Consider the following 20,069-nt stretch of genomic DNA (forward strand, 5'->3'; position numbering starts at 1 on the left):
AATGGTATAAGTAATAAGATAGACTGATAGAGAGAGACACCTCTAAGAAAAAGATCATGTAATGTAATTAAGATACTACAAATGGGATACGGATAAGATATATTGGTTGTTGGATAAACCCCCAAATCCAAACATTCTGGAAAATACTACAAATGGGATACGGATAAGATCGATATATTTCTCGGCGGTTGTAGTTTGTACGTTGTAAACTTGTAATTAATCATGTAGCTAGCTTAGCTTAGCTAGTTTAGTTCAGTTCAGTATATATAGGAGCATAGAATGAGTTGGTGAGAGATCATGTAATGTAAGAATGACTAAACATTTATTAAATAAGAGAGTGGAGAGTGTCAGAGTGTGAAGGAACCTCTTACCTCTCAACCTGAGAAGGAAGGAAAACGAAAATCAATTAGGAGGCACGTGGTATGTATGCCGCAAGAAAAGTAGATGCGTATGTTGATGGGGTTGGGAATGCCAGATGCATCTTTACAGATGGATACGCATATGCAGTAGTAGTAGGAGTAGTAGGAGGGATGGCTGGATGGGGTCCATGGGGATGGACTCATTCAAATTCATGTGGTAGGGCAAGGGAAGGAATCGTCGGAGCTAATCTGAAAAGAGATGACGTGGAGTAGACGTGGAAAAATCTTAGGTGGCGAAAACAAGTGCGGACTTTTTAATGTGGCTAAGCGATTCTGGTGGGTGCGTAAGTTGTGCTTATCATCGGAACCCGAGGGAGGGAGGAGATGCACGTTGACAGCTAGGCTCTTCGTAAGCGGCGATTCGTCGCCGCTGGAATAGCCGGTGGAATAAATTTCTAAATCTTATCCAGAACCTCGGTACTATCCTTTTGCTAATTAATTTAGTAATAATAAAAAGGAATAAACAGCGATGAAAATGGTAAAATAAGCGTCCAATTGGGGCCGGCCAAGTCAAATTAACGTGGAATCTGCAGAAGAAGATTAGAATTAGTTTGGTGCCCAACTCCTTGATTAAAACTCTCTCTCTCTCTCTGCAGCCCACGTGCAGCAGAAGGCAATAGCCATATATCTTTTAGTTTTATGAAGAAATGCAAATAGTCCCAAAACTTTTTGTCCTCCATCATCCAACTGCTCGTCACCGTCTACTCGGAGCAACGAGAACGACGTTGGCGACGGCGAGGATCTTGAATTTATACTTTATATTGTCTGGAAATAAGTCTGATTCCTCATTTTGGATGGCAATGCTATTGTTCTCTGAATAGGATCTTATTTATTCGAGAGTACAATTTATTATTCGCGTCTTTCACTGATTGCTACCAACAGCTTCCTTCTGATTTGATCAGAAGTAGCCAGAACAAAGTTTAACAACTACACAAATTCGGTTCATTACCTGGAGAAAAGGACTCAAACGGATCCAATAAAAGTAGATCCACAAGCAGAAAGCACTGAAACATTTTATTTTCTAGTTTATTTTTCATTGCTCCTCATATGAGTATAGATCAAAAGGCACCCACCGCCCTGGTCTAGGCTACTTGAGCGCTCATCAACCACGAATGCAGTTGGAGGTAATCAAATAAAGTTTTGGTATACGAAATGTAAAAAATGTTTGAGAAGAATGTCTATCAAAAAATGCACCAGAACAGCTTGCAAACAACGACTTTTCCTCTATTTGAACTTTGTTTTCTTCTTATTACCAAAAAATTTTGAAAACTCAGATGAAAGAGCACTTCAAACTCTGGCCAATTTATCTCTTTTTCTCCAAGACTCCAATTCCGACCAAGTTCCCTCGTCTCCCAACTCCGACCAAACCCCTTCTTTAGTTTTGGGTAATCTACTTAATTAATACCCTAACAAATCCCAAATTGCTCGGATCCCTTCTTATTACTCCCAAACTTTTGTTTTGTTTTTTTTATAAGAACAACATAAGTAAAATAATAATAATAATAATAATTTGTCAACTCAAGTTTGGGTGTTTGATCGAGTAATTATGGACCATATGCAATTTTTTTTTTTAATTTTAATGCGTTTAACTTATGCCTTTAAAGTATAGTCACACCCAAACGTCAATGTCCATATTTAAGGTTGTCTATTCATGGTTAAAGTATGGATACATCCAAATGCATCACCAGGTGTTTATCCATACTTTTTTACTCCATGCGTTTTATTTTTAATTTCTTCTCAAAATTTTATTATATATTTTTATATTATTTATATTTAATAAATAAAAGATGTGGTTTATGAAAACATCTTTAAATAATTGTGTTGGAAATCCAACAATACGATACACTCAATATATGGCGTATCATATTGATATTTTGAATCTTTGGTCTATTATTAGTTCTTATCCCACCGAATCTATCTAATTTATACCCATGTTTTGTTAGAGAGAATCAAAAGAGTTTCAAAAATATTTAATAGGAAATAAGGGATTTAATAGAGTAGGGGAGATATTACAAACATTGATTATTGAAAAGAGAGAGGGGGATTAAAAACAATTTTATTAGAAAAGAGTAATGATAGATTTTAACATAGCAATTTAAAACCTAGAAAGGTTTATGAGGAGACATAAGAGGGTTTTTAATATTTCGAATGTGTGAAGAAGAAGAGAAGGGGAGACTATGTATGAGAATGTGGTGAAACACCCTTGGGTCTTGGCCTCCACACACTCCTCTTTCAATCGTATACTAGTAAGTAGTAGTGACCACTGCAATGCATGGGTTGTTCTTTAAAAATTTAGGCCCTGTTTGGATATATTTTTATAAAGTACTTTCATACTTTTGAAAATACAAGAGTATGAAAAGTACGATATAGTGTTTTTTTGTATTGTATACTTTGTGCTTCTACTTTTATACTTTTTAAAAGTACAAAAACCCCAAAAAGCATGAAGTCGGTTTTTTATACTTTGTGCTTTTGGTGAAATTGCACTTTCGTTTTTGTGCAAAGGGGTGGTCATGTGTAACCACCTTCCGATACAACTCTTGGTCCTACCTCTATTCACCACTATTGGAGATACACCGCCATTGTTGGTCTCAACCACTAGGAGTGGCCACGAGTCAAGCTCTTCATGAACTATTCGAGTTCAGCTTGTGAAAAGCTCAGCTTAGCTTGGTTTCAACCAAGCTTCGAGTCGAGCTCAAGCCTAATAAAGCTCGGTTCATGAGACTCACGAGCCGAGCTCGAATAGCTACATATAATAATAATAATAATAATAATAATAATAATAATAATAATAATAATAATAATAATAATATAATTATTATTATAGAAAATAATATATAATAAAAATAATATATATAATATTTTTATTTTATATATAATAATAACTTAAATATTATATTTCTTAATTTTTTAAATATCAAATAAAAAATATTTTTATATAATTTTTTATTTTTATTAAAATATTTTTCTCAAGTCGAGCTCAAGCTCGATCTCGATCCTTGTACTATCTTGGTGAGTCGAGCTCGAATATCTAACTATTTGGCTCGGCTCGTCTCGAATCCACCCCTATCAGCCACCAAACCACCTGAAACCGTCACCGGAAGTACAGACGGACGTGCTTTTACCAAACAGGAAATGGTTCTTTTATTCTGGAAAGCATGCTTTACAAAATGTTTAACCTAAACGGTTTTCAAAGCAAAATCATCAAAGTAAAAACATTTTTTGTACTTTACACTTTGGTACTATTAAAAGTACAAAAGTATAAGTCTACCCAAACAATGCCTTAATTTGTAAGTTAAGAACATAAAGTAACAATGATTCACCAATGTTTTTATATATTTCTAGCACTTTATATAAAAAAGAGTAGAAAAAATAATTTTTTTCTTTTTTAGTTATTGAGATTCAAACTTATTCCTTTTTATATGGCTTATATATTATGAGCACGTAAACCAACTGCTTAGCATGAGAAAAAAATTGATAGTGGCACAATTGGGGAGTTAAGGGTTTGAGGGATGTGCTACCCCTATAAATCCAAAAGAAAATGTATTGAACATAAACCAATTACCAAGTTAAAATAACAATTTCAAAATTAAACTAATGAGGAAAAACAAAGACTTACGGTAGGTGCTTTCTTATTGCATTTTATTATTGAACCAGAATAATCCATAAAACAAACTGACATTGAAATAATAGAAAAAAGAGAGTAAAACTAATAACCTATGGGAATGAGTAATGAATTCTTTAGACTTTTATATAATAAGGTTGGTTTACCATGTGTACTTGTAATGAGGATAACCAAAGGCTTACGGTAAGTGCTTTCTTATTCTTATTGCATTTTATTATTGAACCATAAGAATCCATAAAACAAATTTACATTGAATTAATGTAAAAAGAGAGAAAAACTAATAACCCATGCAAAATGAGTAATGATTTCTTTAGACTTTTATATAATAATGTTGGTTTATCATGTGTACTTGTGGTTGTGCACAAGGTTTTGACATTAGTTTGGGTCCAAGTTAGGGTTTACATTTTAGGTTGGCCCTTAACCTACCCAATCCATCTAATATATATCCTATTTTATTGGGAAATTGTCCAAAACCCACCATCACTTTTTCCGAATTCTCTTAAACTCACCACAACTTTTCGAAACGTCCAAAACTCACCATGTCAATGAGATAACGGTAACTTGACTAATAGACAACGTTAATTTACCATTTACCCTTCATTATATTTGATCCATTTTGCAATATACCAAAATTACTCCGTCAATCTTCAACCCAAAAACCCAAGCATTAGTCGCTACTTTCTTTCTCCATCGGCCGCTGCTTCCCCTTTGTTTGAGAACTTGAAGAAGAACATGATGCATCTGAGAAGAAGAACAGTCCGCAACTTCTCACCGGTCACTGCTTCTCTCGTACCTTCGTCTGAGAAGAAGAATGGTTGGATGATCATGAAAACTGTTCCCATCGTCTGAGAGCAATCGGAGTACAGTCCGCAACTTCTCACCAGTCGTTGCTTCTCTCATCGTCTGAGAAGAAGAACAGTAGATTATTGCCTCTCTCATCATGGATATTGATTTTTTTTCTAATTCATCTTTGATAAATGTAACTCAGATTTCACAAGAAGGAATTCGGGTTGCAGGGAAGGACTAACGTCTCCCCGAGTTTCCTATGAGCAAAAAGAGAATGAAGAAGATTATAACTTTAAGCTGGTGAGGGCAAGGTCACCATCGATTTCAAAGGGATCAAAGAATTTCATGGCTCTGACCATTTCTGCATTGTTTAAGGTGAACCCATCGCCGAGAAAGAAAGTGTTGACTGAGAGAAACGAGGTTGTTAGAACTTCCATTATGTTCTTTGATGGAAAATCCCCTCTTACTTGCATAGATCTATCAGAAACTATGGAAGAGACTGGTACGAAGTTGGACGCAATTTTTCATTCTCAAGTATGTTTAGAATGCAAAAGCAAATCAGAAACGTTACGTGAACCAGTCATTGCAGATTTTGGTTGCAACCTCATCCTACCTCCTTTGGTTTCTGAACCTCTCGAAAGCACTGCTACACCAAAAGCCAATAGTTCATCGATTCCAAGAAATCTACCCCCTACCTCAACAATTAGGTCTCTAGACTTTGCAGTAGGGGAAGAGATTGGTGTAGAACTAGATGACCTTCTCGATTCCCAGGAACCCTTAAAAACCCAGACACATACTACATTAAGGTTCCTTCACAGGATTTTTCCTTCATCGGCAAACCCAAATCGGTAACATTGTGCTTTAGAGAACTACCAAAGCCACGGTTGTCTACCATCTTCATCAATGAACCAACATCAAAATCTGCCTTGCTAGAACTCCCAAAAGGTTCCTTCACAGGATTTTTCTCAAGTAATCGTGTAGAAGTTCCTGATTACCTTTTGAACTTGCTCAACTAGAGTTGTTGCAACTGAACTAAACATCTCTAGGCTTTCCTTGACCTTTCTTGTGGTAATAACTGGCTCACCAGTGGCATTATTAGGGATGCTCTCACTCCTCTTTTCCTGCAACCTCTTGCTTTGCTCAGAAAGATGACTCTATTTCTACAATCTCATCCCCTAAACACTAAAATCTTCCACTTTAGTAGAAAAACCTCCAAACTTGGACTCCGAAGACACCAGTTCTTTCTTCCCTACTTCCTCTATTTTTCAAGGAAAAGACCTCTATCGAGATTGAGAAGCCAAGGAACTACCGTCAAAGATCTTACACTAAGATTCAGATGCTGCAACGTTTGTTGTTTTAGTGTTGCTTCCAAACTTACCCAAAACCCAAGCTTAAGGGTATTTCGGTAAAAAAATTGTTTAACAGGCCGACTCACCATTTAGGGGCAATTTAGTCATGAAATATGCATTTAGGTTGACGTGGACAATTTGGGTTGTTCAACTTTAACGGTATTGTAACGATGGTGAGTTTTAGAAAATAAAATCTCACTGACATGGTGAGTTTTAGACATTTTGAAAAGTTGTGGTGGGTTTAAGAGAATTCAGAAAAAAAGTGATGATGGGTTTTGGACAATTACCTATTTTATTTAGAGAAAGCCCAAAGGAAAATAGGGATTTAAGGGGGAGGAACTCACATTTGCTGCAACCACAACCGCCATTTCATTTGGTAACCACCAATGAAATGCAAACACGTTATCTAAATTTCCTCATGTCGGATTTAACGTTAACATGGACATAATGCCCAAATTAAATTAAATCCCATCGAGTGGGCATTTTGAGTTACAAAAATGAGGTGGGTTCAGGGCGGGGGTCATATTCCTTGTCCCCAACCCCGATTCTGAAATTAACCCCCGTCCCCGATCCTCGGACGAGGATGGGTTCCCTGTGGAACCTGAATCCCCGAAATTTTTTTAACGCCTGTTTGGCATCGTTGTCGTCGCTACAGAAAACAGCGCCACATTGGAAAAAAGGGTGCTCCAGGAAATAGGTGCTTGTTTGGAACCATTTTTTCATAAAAAATAGTGCTCCAAACCACGCCTTGGAAATCGGGAAGGCATGGCTTGGGCAACGCCAAATTTGGCGTTTCCTAGAGATGCAACTCATTGCTGCCAATAGGAATGTGAGGTAGTAGTGATGTGGCCCTGGATAATGGGTACCAATGCTGAAAATGTTTTATGGAGCATTAAGCATTAGTACCAAACAGGAAAAGTTGTTGTTGCTCCAGGAAACGTCCTACCTGGCAGCAACGATTCCAAACAAAAAAAAAAGACACTATTTTCTCAGAAAATAGTGCTTCCAACCCATACATCAATTGAGAAAATGATATTGTCTCTGTAGCATTGATGCCAAACATATACTTAAATAACAGTATTTTTTAAAAAATAAATTTATTTAAAATAAATAAAACATTTAAATTATAAATAATATTTTAATATATATATATATATATATATATAATTGGGGTCGGGGCAGAGCGGGGAACTCAATCCTCATCCCCGACCCGATAGGATCCCACTCTCAGCTCTCCCCTTCTCAGCTCTTACCCGATTGGCGACCAGAAGCCCTAACTGGGAGGTGGTTTAAATGTTGAATCTCATCTTCATTCCGTGCAAACCGTTGTTTATAGCCATCTACCAAACTCAAGATATTCAGTATATAGATGGGAGAAGAGGGTTTGGTTGAAATATATCTTTGATTAAATCGGTATAAGTTGGGCATGAATTTTAGTTCAAAACCTGCACAGAATATAGTTTTGACATTTTTCCACCGTTTCACGAGTTGAAAACTTGATATGTTTGAACTTAAAAACTTTAGGGCTTGTAATGGTGGAGGAACGAACATAATTCCACCCACAAGACATGGGCTTCCAACAACACCACAACAGCGGCAGCGATGGTATTTCTCAGAGAAAGAGACCCATGACTCGAAGAACTCACTCCACTAATCCAAAAACCCATCATGAGATTGACCTCCAACTCAACTCCTCAAGATCGGAGAGCCCAAATTGCCCCATTTTGCTTGATGGTGACCTCCCATTTGGGAATCCCAATACTATATATCAAATAATCCTGAGTCACAGTTGGGGCTCATTGGCATTATTGTTGCCGCAGATGATGGAGGTGGGGTTTGTAGCTGGAACTTAAAGAAGGGGAGAGAGGAAGAAGAAAATGGGATCCTATTGTGGGTTTGCATAAACTATGGTGAAAGTTGAGAGATGGGGGAGTGAGTCTCTAACTCAAAATGCCCGCTTAATGAGTTTTAATTTGGGACTTGAAGTGTCAATGTTAACGTTGAATTTGAACTTGGAGCAAACTAGATGACGTGTTCGCATTTTATTGATTGTTGCAACGGCGACCGAATTTATTAGAGTAAATAAGTATTTTATGAAAGATAATGAAGACCAATCAAGGCTTTAATTTTAAATTGATATTATTTTTAATGATTTAATTCAAAAATAAACATGAGGATGTGTGATAATGGAGAGGAGATAGGTGTTATAGCCTTACAGGTGTGAAGTTTGTGGTGACTGGTGAGAGGAATTAATTTGGATTTTCTCCTCAAACCATCGCAAAGCACATCCAGCTGTGCATTAAAAACATCTCCTTATGAACGACTGAATGACATGATACTAGATGTGACAGTTGAATGTAGTGTAAAAGTTTGGTGTGAGGAGAGCTTTTGTAGGAGGATATCCCCACAGCCAAACTTTGTATTAGAGATATAGGACTTGGATGGTTCCAAGATTAGAACCAACATCAACATTCAATATAAACTTTAAAATGGATATCACGCCCAGGCAATAAACCGGTTTGGATGGATTGGACCAATTCGGTCCAAATATTTATTAGATTGGATTGGAGATGGTCTGTTTGTAATAAATTTATATTAGATTAGGTTGGATTAAGCTAATATCTGACTCATTGAAATAAGATAAGAATATAAGTATCAATGAACTAGGTTTGGATTGAAACTAATCTAAATCAAAATGAATTCGAACAAATTAGATGATCCAGACATTGAACTGAACCAGTCTAAAATGGTCCAAAAAATTCATTGGGTTAGATTAAACATAGTCCATTTATAATGGGCTCACATTAAAATAGATCGGATTGAACCAAATCAATTCCAATTGACACCCTTATATGCGCCCAGCCCCAATAACCATACAAATACAATATTTTCATCATTATTTAATCCTATCAGAATTGAAAGTTGCAATATTTCGTCGCAAGCTGCTTGAAATCATGTGGACCAACAATAAAACTTTCAGCTCATACATACGACTCATGGCCAAACTTTATTCTAATGTTACCATGCACCAACCTCTATGTTAATTTTCTACGACTTCCGGTCCACCTCCCCCTCCACAGCCACCAAATTCGAGTAAGTCATCAATATATAAAGATTGTTCCGACTTCCGAGATTACATCTGCACAAATTCTTGTAACTGCCCAATAAATTAAATACATCCCGATTTGTATTAAATTCAAAACAAAACAACCCAAATCTTGATTGATCCAACTCAATTTTAGGAATGAATTGGTTTGGCTTTTTATAAAGTTTCATCAACGTGTATATATTTTGTTGATGTAACAGTTATTTTTTATTTAAACAAAAAAAGGATTCTTACTATTCAGTCCACTCTCACAAATTTTAGTTCTATCATACAATTGGGTGAATATTAGCTCGGAATTAATGTTAATATACGAATAGGTGGAGTGCAGTCTAATTTTCGACTCACGTGGGTGTGGCAGCAAAATAAAAAAAAAAAAAAAAAAATCGGCTCATTAGTTTTGACTTTTCCGGTTTTTAGTAAATATATAACGAACTTCTGAGGTTTCTCAATTCGTGTAACCACTGCGTGAAATCCCTCCCAAGTCGCCACTTATTTCAGTGACATGCCAACGCAAAAGCAGGAAAAAAAAAAGGGAGGGGTAAGTCGGTGAACGAATCGATGGTTCAGATTAACAAATACAGGACTTTCAGCCTTTCACTGGCAAAACAATCCGAATATGAATATACCAAAAGAATATCCTGATTTAACGGATCCAGGACCCTTGAAGAGCTCAAATACAAAACATATATATGTTGACGAGCACCTTTTTTGATATGTTAAATAATAAAAAAATAAATCAAATCGATATAGATATGTTTTCCATGTGATATATACGCATGTTGCCCATTTTTTATTTTTTTATTAAATTTTAATTGGTTGGAACCAGGTTGGATCTCCTCACACAAGGCGCTCCACAATGACTTTACTGGCACATCCCACCGTGCATTGAGAATATCTTTTGTATTTAGATCCGTATTCCTACACCTATCTCACTAAAAATACACTAACCATTGTAATTTATTATCAAAATTCATGGGTTCTTTTTTCTAAAGCCAAATTCATGGGTCAAGGTTTTTTCGGTTATCTGGCACATCATATTTGCCTCTCGCTTTAGAATTAAAATTAAGTGAGCATGCATGCTTTTATCTTTTAGTAGTGGGGACACGTGCGGTGTACAAGAAAATATGAAAATTTGAATATTTTTATTTAATATTAATTAATTGATAAATTAATAACCAAAGTTTATTGTTTATTAACTAAAAGTATTTAAAGTTATTGTTAATATTTAAAATTTTAATAATTGTATTTTTCATTCACTATTGATTTAAAAAAATAGTTATTATTAATTTAATATGAATAAATATTTTTTAGTAAATTTAATTTTTTTAATCATTTGTAGTAATTTTAATAATTATTTTCATTATTTTTAAATGAATTTTTGATTGATTTTAAATAAATAAAAATAATTATAAAAGCTAACATCTTTATTAATTTCACTAAAAATTGACAATTATATAGGAATGATAGTGGGACGGGTTTGGGGCAGGGCACACCATCCTTATCCCCACCCTGTAGTCAAGACACTATACTCCATCCCCGCCCCCACCCCAATGTCAGATAGGTTCAAGGCAAGGCACCTACTCTCTGTTAGGGATAGGGAATCCATGAATTTCCCTACCTCATCCAATCATCCTTGGTGTCAAGTGAGTTCAAGGCAAGGCACCCACTCCTCATCCTTGATGAGGAATCCTCAAAATTTTCCCGCTCCATCCCCAATGTTGGGAGGGTTCAAGGCAAGGCACCCACTCCCCGTCAACCCAATATTCAATTTGATGACAAAATTGATAGAAAAAGATATAATGAGTATCAACCACATGGCAAATTTCTAAAATTACACTAAATTGTCTTTAATTTTCAAAAATGTAATTTTATGAAAATTTATTAAATTTGTGTAATTTTGAAATTTTATTCAAATGTATTTTTAAATTGTTACTAAATAATTTATTTCTTTCTAAATGGTTCACTTACAGAATTATACTATTTTATCTTATTATTTCTAATATAAACTAATCAATAATTTCCTTTTTCCAATATTATACTAATTTATAATAATAATTTGTGTAATTATTGCTTCAAATTACAGTTTTCCCTTTCTCATGCTCATTTATCTTTAATAACTTTCAATAATTTACAATGAAAATTACATAATTTATAATAGTTTTTCAAAATCTATCAAATGTAATAAATTTTCCTAAAATTTCAAAAATATTCCAATAATTTTCAATAATTATTTAATATATTCATATATTATTGCATTAAATATTTATTTTTATTAGGTAGTTTACTAACAAAGTTACACTAATTTGTCTTTTATTTTCCAATATAAATTAATTAATAATTTCATTTTCCAATAATATAATATTTTATTCCCCTATATGCATTTAGTTAACAATAGAATAACTATAATTTTATACTTTTTGATAATTGTTAAATATAATTCTAAATTTTATAGCAATTAGTTAAAGAGTTTTTAATTTTTATAAAATATTGTTAATTAATATGAATATAATAGTAGTATTTACCCAAAATATATACTTTAGAAAGTCATGATGAGTTAATTAATAACAATATTTATTAATTTTTGGTAATTTACCAACTGTACTAATAAGAATATTTAATTTTTGATAATTTACTAACCGTATTTATTAACTTTTGGTAATAACACTATTTAATATTCATTGAATATGGGTTGGATTAAATATTAGTTGTATTTAACTATTTATTAATTAATATGAATATTTTAAATGAGAGAGAGTGGATATAGATTGTGGGGATAGATTTTAGGAAATGATTGGTGAGTGGGGTAACATGATACATTTATAATATCTTAGAGGAAATATCTTAGGAGAGAGATTCTAGGAATATTTTGGAGTGGTTGGGTTGGGAATGGTGGCATGGCTTAATGGAAGTGGTGGAAAGGGGAGAGGACAGAGAGCCAAGGAGAATGTAGGGTGGGGGTGGACCATCTTGCTATATATACATACTAGCGGGGACCCATGCGATGCATGGGCTTTGTTAAGAGAAAATTGGAAATACATAAGAGTATATAATTGTTTTATATTTTAACTTTTTAAAAGCCAATCTCACCGAAATCGACTTGAGTTGGTCAGTTTTCTAGTATTTTCGGTCGGTTTAGCAATTTTCCAATACGACCAAGTTAGGTCAGTTTCGGTTTGCCATTTGTTAACAAACAAAAATTGGATCGCCCTGACCATAGATATAATAATATTTTATATTATAAATATATTTTTTAATACCAAAAAGTGGAAAAATTCTCATATTTCTTAGTCTATAATATTTTTATATCATAAATTTATTTTTAATAATACCACTATAATTTATTAAATTTAATTTTAATTTTAAAGTTTAAATCTTTTGAACAAACAAACCAAATTGAAAATAGGCCCAAACTGATACAACATGAGCTGTCGTTTTTCACTAATAGTCAATTGGTTTCGGGTAACAACCCGACCTAACCAAGTTGATTTGGTTGGAGAAACAGCCTGCAACCAAACTGAACTAACCCTTGAACATGCCTAATCTCAACTAAATTAATAGTCTAATCTCTAATAAATAACAATAGTTAAATCTCTAATAATTATTGAAAATTTATAGCAAAAATATACAATTATTGAAAATAAATTTATAATGAAAATACAATAGATATCTAATAAAAATATAATAAATACTGAAAATGTATTAAATTAGTCAATAAATAATGTAATCTCAAATAATAGTTTAATATCTAATAAATATTAATTAATAAATTGTAAAAAATACATAATTACTAAAAATAAATTTATAACAAAAATACAATAAACACCATAAATTAAATTTCAAAAGTTAAATAATAGTTTTTTTAATCTCCAATAATTATTGACAACTTACTGTAAAATAACAAAACAAAATAGATTCATAAATAATTATTGAAAACATATTTATCAAAAATACAATAAATAATTACTGAAAATAAAAATAAATATTAATTTTAGTGTATATATATAAATATATAATGAATATACTCTATTATTGTAAAATTATAACTAATAAATATTATTTTTTGAAAGTTATTTTCTATAATTATTAATTGATATAAGTGAAATTAGTTATTTAAAATATTATTTAGTTATTCAAATAATATTGTTATTTAAAATTTTAAAATATTAATTATTTATTGAATTTAATAACCATAAAATTATAATTAGTATTATTATTACATAATTTGTCATTAATTTTGTAAAATATTAAATTATTATTAATATGAATATTATGAAATCTATTATAACTATTTTTCTACCTCTAAGATTTTTTATATTTATTACATAATTTTATTATTTTAGATATTTAAAATTTTGGCATGTTAAATATTTTGTTATTTAAATATTTAAATTTTATTTATTTTAATGTTTTTACGTAATATTGAATATTTTATTATATAAATATTTAGATATTTTTAATGTTTTGTTAGTTAAGATATTTAGTTATTTAAATAATGTTTTATTATTTGAATAACATTTAAATTGAATAGTTTGTAAAATTATAATTTATATTGTTACTACATAATTTCATGATGAATTTTGTAAAAATATAAAATTATTAATAATATGAATATTATTAAATCTATTATAATGAACTTTTGTGTTTTGAATAAATATTTTAAAGTTGGTACATAATTTTGTTATAATATTTAAATAATTCTGTAAATTTTTAAGTTGGTATAAATATGAATTAGAGATAGTTTAGGAGGGAATCTCTTTACTAAATTAAAGATAATTTAAGAGATAAATAGGAGTTAGAGACAATTTAGGAGAAAGTGGTTCCACTTGGCTAAACATTAGAAAAGCAAATCCCTCTTTCTAAATGGTGGTTAGAAATAGTTAACCTATGTTATTTCCTTATTGGTTTAATGGGTAATTATGTTGTATAAAAAAATTAAAAAAAAAGAAAATTAGGAAGGGAGTTTGGAGCAAGGAGAGGAATGGTAACGTGGACTGTCTTGCTATATAGATAGATAGATAGATGCTAGCGGGGACCCATGCGATGCACGGGTTTTGTTAAGCAAAAACAAAACAATAGAAATAAATAAGAGCATGTACTTGTTTTATATTTTAACTTTTTAATAACCAATCCGACCGAACTCGAGCCAAGTTGGTCAATTTTCTTGTATTTTTTATCGGCTTTGGTTCAACAGTTTTCCAACCTGACCAAATTAGGTCAGTTTCGGTTTGGCTACACCTAGCAAAAAGTTTACTCAACCCTAAAAAACAGGGTTAGGATCTCATATTTAGCTACTAAATTTGAGAATGACCCGACACGACCCAACCCGAAAAAACCTGGGTTGGGTCATGGGTCAACTCGCTGACCAAATTGTTAGGTCTAATTGGGACTATTTATGTATTCTTCGAAGCTTTCTTTCTTTCATCTTTACTATTTAGTCTTTACTCTTTGAATTGTTGAATGTTCAAGTTTTTTTATTTTATGTTTGGAATTTTGAGGTTAATTCTTTTAATTTTGACACTTTTCATGTATTTTTTTCTTTATTTTATAATTTTTTTGATATTTTTAGGGATGACCCGTGGGTCAACCCTAACCCGAACATTTAGGGTTAGGGTCAAGCATTTGTTGACCTAACCCGATATCAACCTACAATATCTTGACCCAACCCAAACCCGACCCACACAACCCAATTACCAGGTCTATGTTTGGTTATTTGTAAATCGACCAAATTTGAACCGACCAAACCATATATATATATATGTATTATATTTCAAATATAATTTGTTAATACAAGAAAGTGAGAAAATTCCTATATTTCTTAGTCTAAAATATTTTATATCATAACTTTAATTTTTAAGTTTAAATATTTTGATAAAACAAACCGAACTGATATAACCCGAGTTGGTGGGTTTTCACTAATGGTTAGTTGGTTTTGGGTGACAAACTCCTAACCTGACTAGGTCGATTCGGTTGGTGAAACAGCCTGCAACCGAACTGAACCAATCCTTGAACACTCCTAATTTCAACTAAATTAATAGCCTAATCTCTCTAATAAATAACAATAGTTTAATCTTCAATAATTATTAAAAATTTATAGCAAAATCACGTAATTATTGAAAATAAATTTATAATGAAAATACAATAGATATCTAATAAAAATACAATAAATACTGAAAATATATTAAATTAGTCAGTAAATAGTGTAATCTCAAATAATAGTTTAATGTCTAATAAATATCAATCAATAAATTATTAGAAATACATAATTACTAAAAATAAATTTATAAAAAAATATAATAAATTAAATTTTAAAAGTTAAATAATAGTGGTTTAATCTCCAATACTTATTGACAAATTTCTGTTAAGTAACAAAACAAAAATAGATTTATAAATAATTATTGAAAACATATTTATCAAAAAATACAATAAATATTAGTTTTAGTATATATAAATATATATTGAATAAACACTATTATTATAAAATTATTACTAATAAATATTAACTTTTTGAAATTTATTTTCTATAATTATTAATTGATACAAGTGAAATTAGTTATTTACAATATTATTTAATTATTTAAATAATATTTTCATTCAAAGTTTTGAGATATTAAGTATTTATTGAATATAATAATGCATAAAATTAGAATTAGTACTATAATTGAATAATTCATTATTAATTTTGTAAAATATTAAATTATTAATATTATGAAATCTACTATAATTATTTTTCTACTTTTAAGAAAATTTTTAAATTTATTACATAATTTCGTTATTTTAGATATTTAAAATTTAGTCATGTTAAATATTGAAATAATATGTAAAATATTTAAATTTTTTCATTATTTGAATTTTATTTATTTTAATATTTATTACATAATCTTAAGTATTTTGTTATATAATTATTTATCTATTTGTAATGTTTTGTTATTTAAGATATTTATTTGGTGAAATATTTAAATAATGTTTTATTTTTTAATGTTAAGTTTTTATTGCTTGAACAACATTTAAATTGAATAACTCGTACAGTTATAATTTATATTTTTTTTACTACATAATTTCATGACGAATTTTGTAAAAATATAGAATTTTTAATAATATGAATATTATTAAATCTATTATAATTAATTTTTATGTTTTGAAAAAATATTTTAAAGTTAATACATAATTTCGTTATAATATTTAAATAATTCTAGTTTTTTTAATCCAAACTTTCTTTAGATGTAGATAAAAAGTGTGGGAGAGGAAAGGATAAATAGGAATTAGAGATAGTTTAGGAGAGAATCTCTGTACTAGATTAGAGATAACTTAAGAGATAAATAGGAGTGAGAGATAATTTAGAAGATAAATAGGAATTAGAGGAAATTTAGGAGAAAGTGGGGGAAAATGGTGACACTTGTCTAAACATTAGAAAAGTAAATCCACTCTTATTATGGTTGTTAGAAATAGTTAAGCCTATTTTATTTTCTTATTGATTTAATGAATAATTATGTGGAATTAAAAAATAAAAAAACAAATAGATAGATAGATGGTTGGTGTATATATGGCTTAAAAAATTGGTTAGGAGCCCTGCCGGGCATAAATCCTATCTCTGTACCATAAAAAAAAACTCATCAATTAATCCGCAACGGATGAATCTCCTGACCATCATAGTGTATGATATTAGAAACAGTGTGTAGCATACTGGCCTCATTCACGGGAGTAATGGTCACTTGTTAAAACAAGATCGTTTCAGTGTTGAAGGTAATTCCGGTGTTGTATATGGTTCACTGTACATGCAAAATAGAGGAAGAAAGAAGAGCCAACTTTCTTTAACTAATATGGTGATAAATATATGATGTTTGTGGTGCCTTATCTCCAATTGCCATATTTGCTATTTATGTCTTTTATGCATTTGTAGATGCAGTTTTGTCAGATTCATGTGGACACAAATCGGGTCAACCACTTGGAGTATCTGGTTCAACCTTTCAACTGGTTCAAATAAAAATTAAAAATTAGTAGTAATATTAATAAATACTTGTTAGATATCTTTTAAATCTCTCTCTTTTTTCCTCAAAATAGGCTCAAGATGATATATGGCATTGCAGGTTCTAACGCACCCCTATTATCACGTATTGACCAAGTCAACGTATATATAAGTTTAAAAAAAAAAAACAAGGAGAGTGATTTTTTGCAATAGACAAAATCGATTTAGATCAGTATAAATCCATACTCACACCATTCGACCAGCCCCTCTTTCAATTTTCAATCTTGTTTTATATTAGGAATATCTTCTTATGAAATAAAGCATATAAGCAGGAAGATATTAATGGGACTTGCACTGACCGAAGCGGAATTCCAACCGATGATGGTGGGTCTGGAGTCATTTAGATAAACACGTGGAAGAAGATAAGAGCATAGTCAGTCTCTCATCGTAAGTCGTGGCACAGCAGCAGCTCTAACTCAGAATTGCCATGTCATCGAGTGATGACACAGACACACACAGGAGGATTAAATGAGGGAATCTTTGTCTGACTGCAAAAATAAAGGCAGGCATGGATGCGTATAAATGTCCACAGTTTCCGTTCTTTAATGAACGCCCAACACCCCAAATTCCACATTTACTCTTTTCAACTAACAAAAAAAACGCACCAATGACATAAATTTGCTACCAACATATTAATAAATCACCAATTCACCATTCACCAAGAAAAATGATAAAATAAATCTCAATGAAAGTCCGAAATTAAGGGGGCAAGGTCGACTCCATCCACTGATGCTTCCGATACACAGCGAGGATGTGCTGTGGGGCATTGTGGGCAGGAGATGTGATCTCTGATCCACACTACGTTAATGTAAGAAGACCGTGCAAAACTCTTTTCTCTCTTTTTTGTTAAAATGAAAAAATATAAACAGAAATAGGAGTAGCCTTTGGGCAACCGGCAAAGAAAAGTAAATTCGACTAATAAGTACCTACGATATAGCATAATTATCAAAAGAGAGAGAGAGAGAGAGCAGAAAAGTTGGTGCAGAGAGCAGTTTGGTTCAATCTATTGTAGCAAACAGCAGTTATGACATAAACCCGACGTTCACGGATCTGGTCTACTGGATTCCAAATCCGGTTATTGATTAGACGGTTCCCCACCGTGTTGCATAACTGGACCATTGAAGTGGATGATAACTTGATAAAGTTTACAGTTTTGCAATGGGCAGACGGCAGGAGGGGGGAAATTGAAACTGAAAAGCAATATTTATTTAATTTTCACTTATTCATCACACGATAGAACTCACGTCGTTCCTGTTAAGTGATGAGTTCAGATGCTCGACGGCCCCGGCCCAGATTGGAAGGATATGGAATGTTAGACTCGAGTAGTTAAAACCCTAGCTAGTTTAGAAATGAATAGATTATTTAACCGATGGAATTGATATATCAAGCATTAATGGAAGCAAGGTAAAGGGAAAGCTACCATTGCTAGCTCAGGCGACTTTCTCACCACCGAATCGGAATAAGCTGGACGATGAATTGGTGAAACCCATCAGTTATTCCAATCCATTGATCAAGGAGAGACAGCATACTGTGAGATCATGTAATATGAATTATGTAGCTCAAGTAGCTAGAAATAATTAAGCGAGCTGCGAGCAAACATATATAGAAACCACAGTTGCTCAAACCCAAAGTTTAATTAATTAGCGCAGGGGGTTGTGTGTATAAATGAAGCGCAGATTGATCAATATAATGGAAAATACTTATATATGGATATGCATGGTGGCATCAAATAAAAGCTGCATATTGACGTGCTATCACGATGTGCATGGCTTTGAAATTGAATATAAGGATATACAAACCTTGTAATCGGCCGGTTAGTCAGTCTGTTCTCTGTTGCGGCCGGCCGGGGAGATGGTAGTGGTTGGACTTGGACATGATGAGAAATATGGGGAGATGAAAAGAGTACTGAGATATTGGCACGGCTCAATCAAAACTGCACCTCTGAAGGCGGGCGAGATGTTTGTCTGAATGAACCGGGCCAACATCACAGTAACTATTTCAATATCATAACCATTAACCAGCAGCTTCTCTCTCTGATGAGTACGAGTACTCTCTTAATTTTTTTTTTCTTGAATCCTTCACTGTGATGGTCCTTTGTTACAAGGAACCCAAAAGCAGCAGCAGGGCGAAAATATCAACAGAAGAGATAAAGGTGGAACATGAAAAACGAGAGAGAGAGAGAGTGAGGGAAACGTGTTTGAAGGAAGGGAGTAGTGAGAAGAGATGGGAATGTCTTGGTTGAATTTATGAAGGTTGAGGGCGTGCAACAGCATTTAATCCCTCGACTACCAGATCAGAAAAACGGACCAGAGCATTAATAAGGAATCCCGGCCGGTGATACTCTCTCTCTCCCCCCTACCAAACAAGAAAAAGCAGACCACAACATTAATAAGGAACCGCTCCATAGAATCCCCTTGGCCCTCTCGAGTCTCGACTAGACAAAACCAGCAGAAAGACGGACCAAGCCAGTAATAGGAAACCGCCCCGTAATCTTCTTCTCTAAATATATATATATATATATACATATTGATTATTGAAGATCTAGTAGCATACATATATAGAAGGCCAATCACGTCAAACTAACAATCTAAGAATTATCTGCTATGGCTAATTATATTTCTCATTTTCAATGCACAATAACTTGATCGTTTAATTAATTTCATTACATGATTAATGATGAATCTGAAATTTACAAAACATAGAGGCTGAGGACAGCTAACACCCTTCTGACTTCTGACTTCTGAGGAGGTAGCCAATCGTAATT

At 32.3% G+C, this 20,069-nt stretch overlaps 1 long non-coding RNA gene across 1 annotated transcript; it reads right to left on the minus strand.

Moving 5' to 3' along the window:
- Positions 1 to 17,514: 17,514 nt before the first annotated feature.
- Positions 17,515 to 19,780, minus strand: LOC148791185 (uncharacterized). Its single transcript, XR_016076650.1, has 2 exons — positions 19,105 to 19,780; positions 17,515 to 17,793 (listed from the first exon to the last, which is right to left on the minus strand). It is a non-coding gene; the product is annotated as an uncharacterized LOC148791185 (long non-coding RNA).
- Positions 19,781 to 20,069: the final 289 nt, after the last annotated feature.

The sequence above is a fragment of the Nelumbo nucifera genome, chromosome 5, assembly GCF_055504915.1.
Source record: "Nelumbo nucifera cultivar China Antique chromosome 5, China Antique-T2T, whole genome shotgun sequence".
Taxonomy (NCBI): Eukaryota; Viridiplantae; Streptophyta; class Magnoliopsida; order Proteales; family Nelumbonaceae; genus Nelumbo; species Nelumbo nucifera.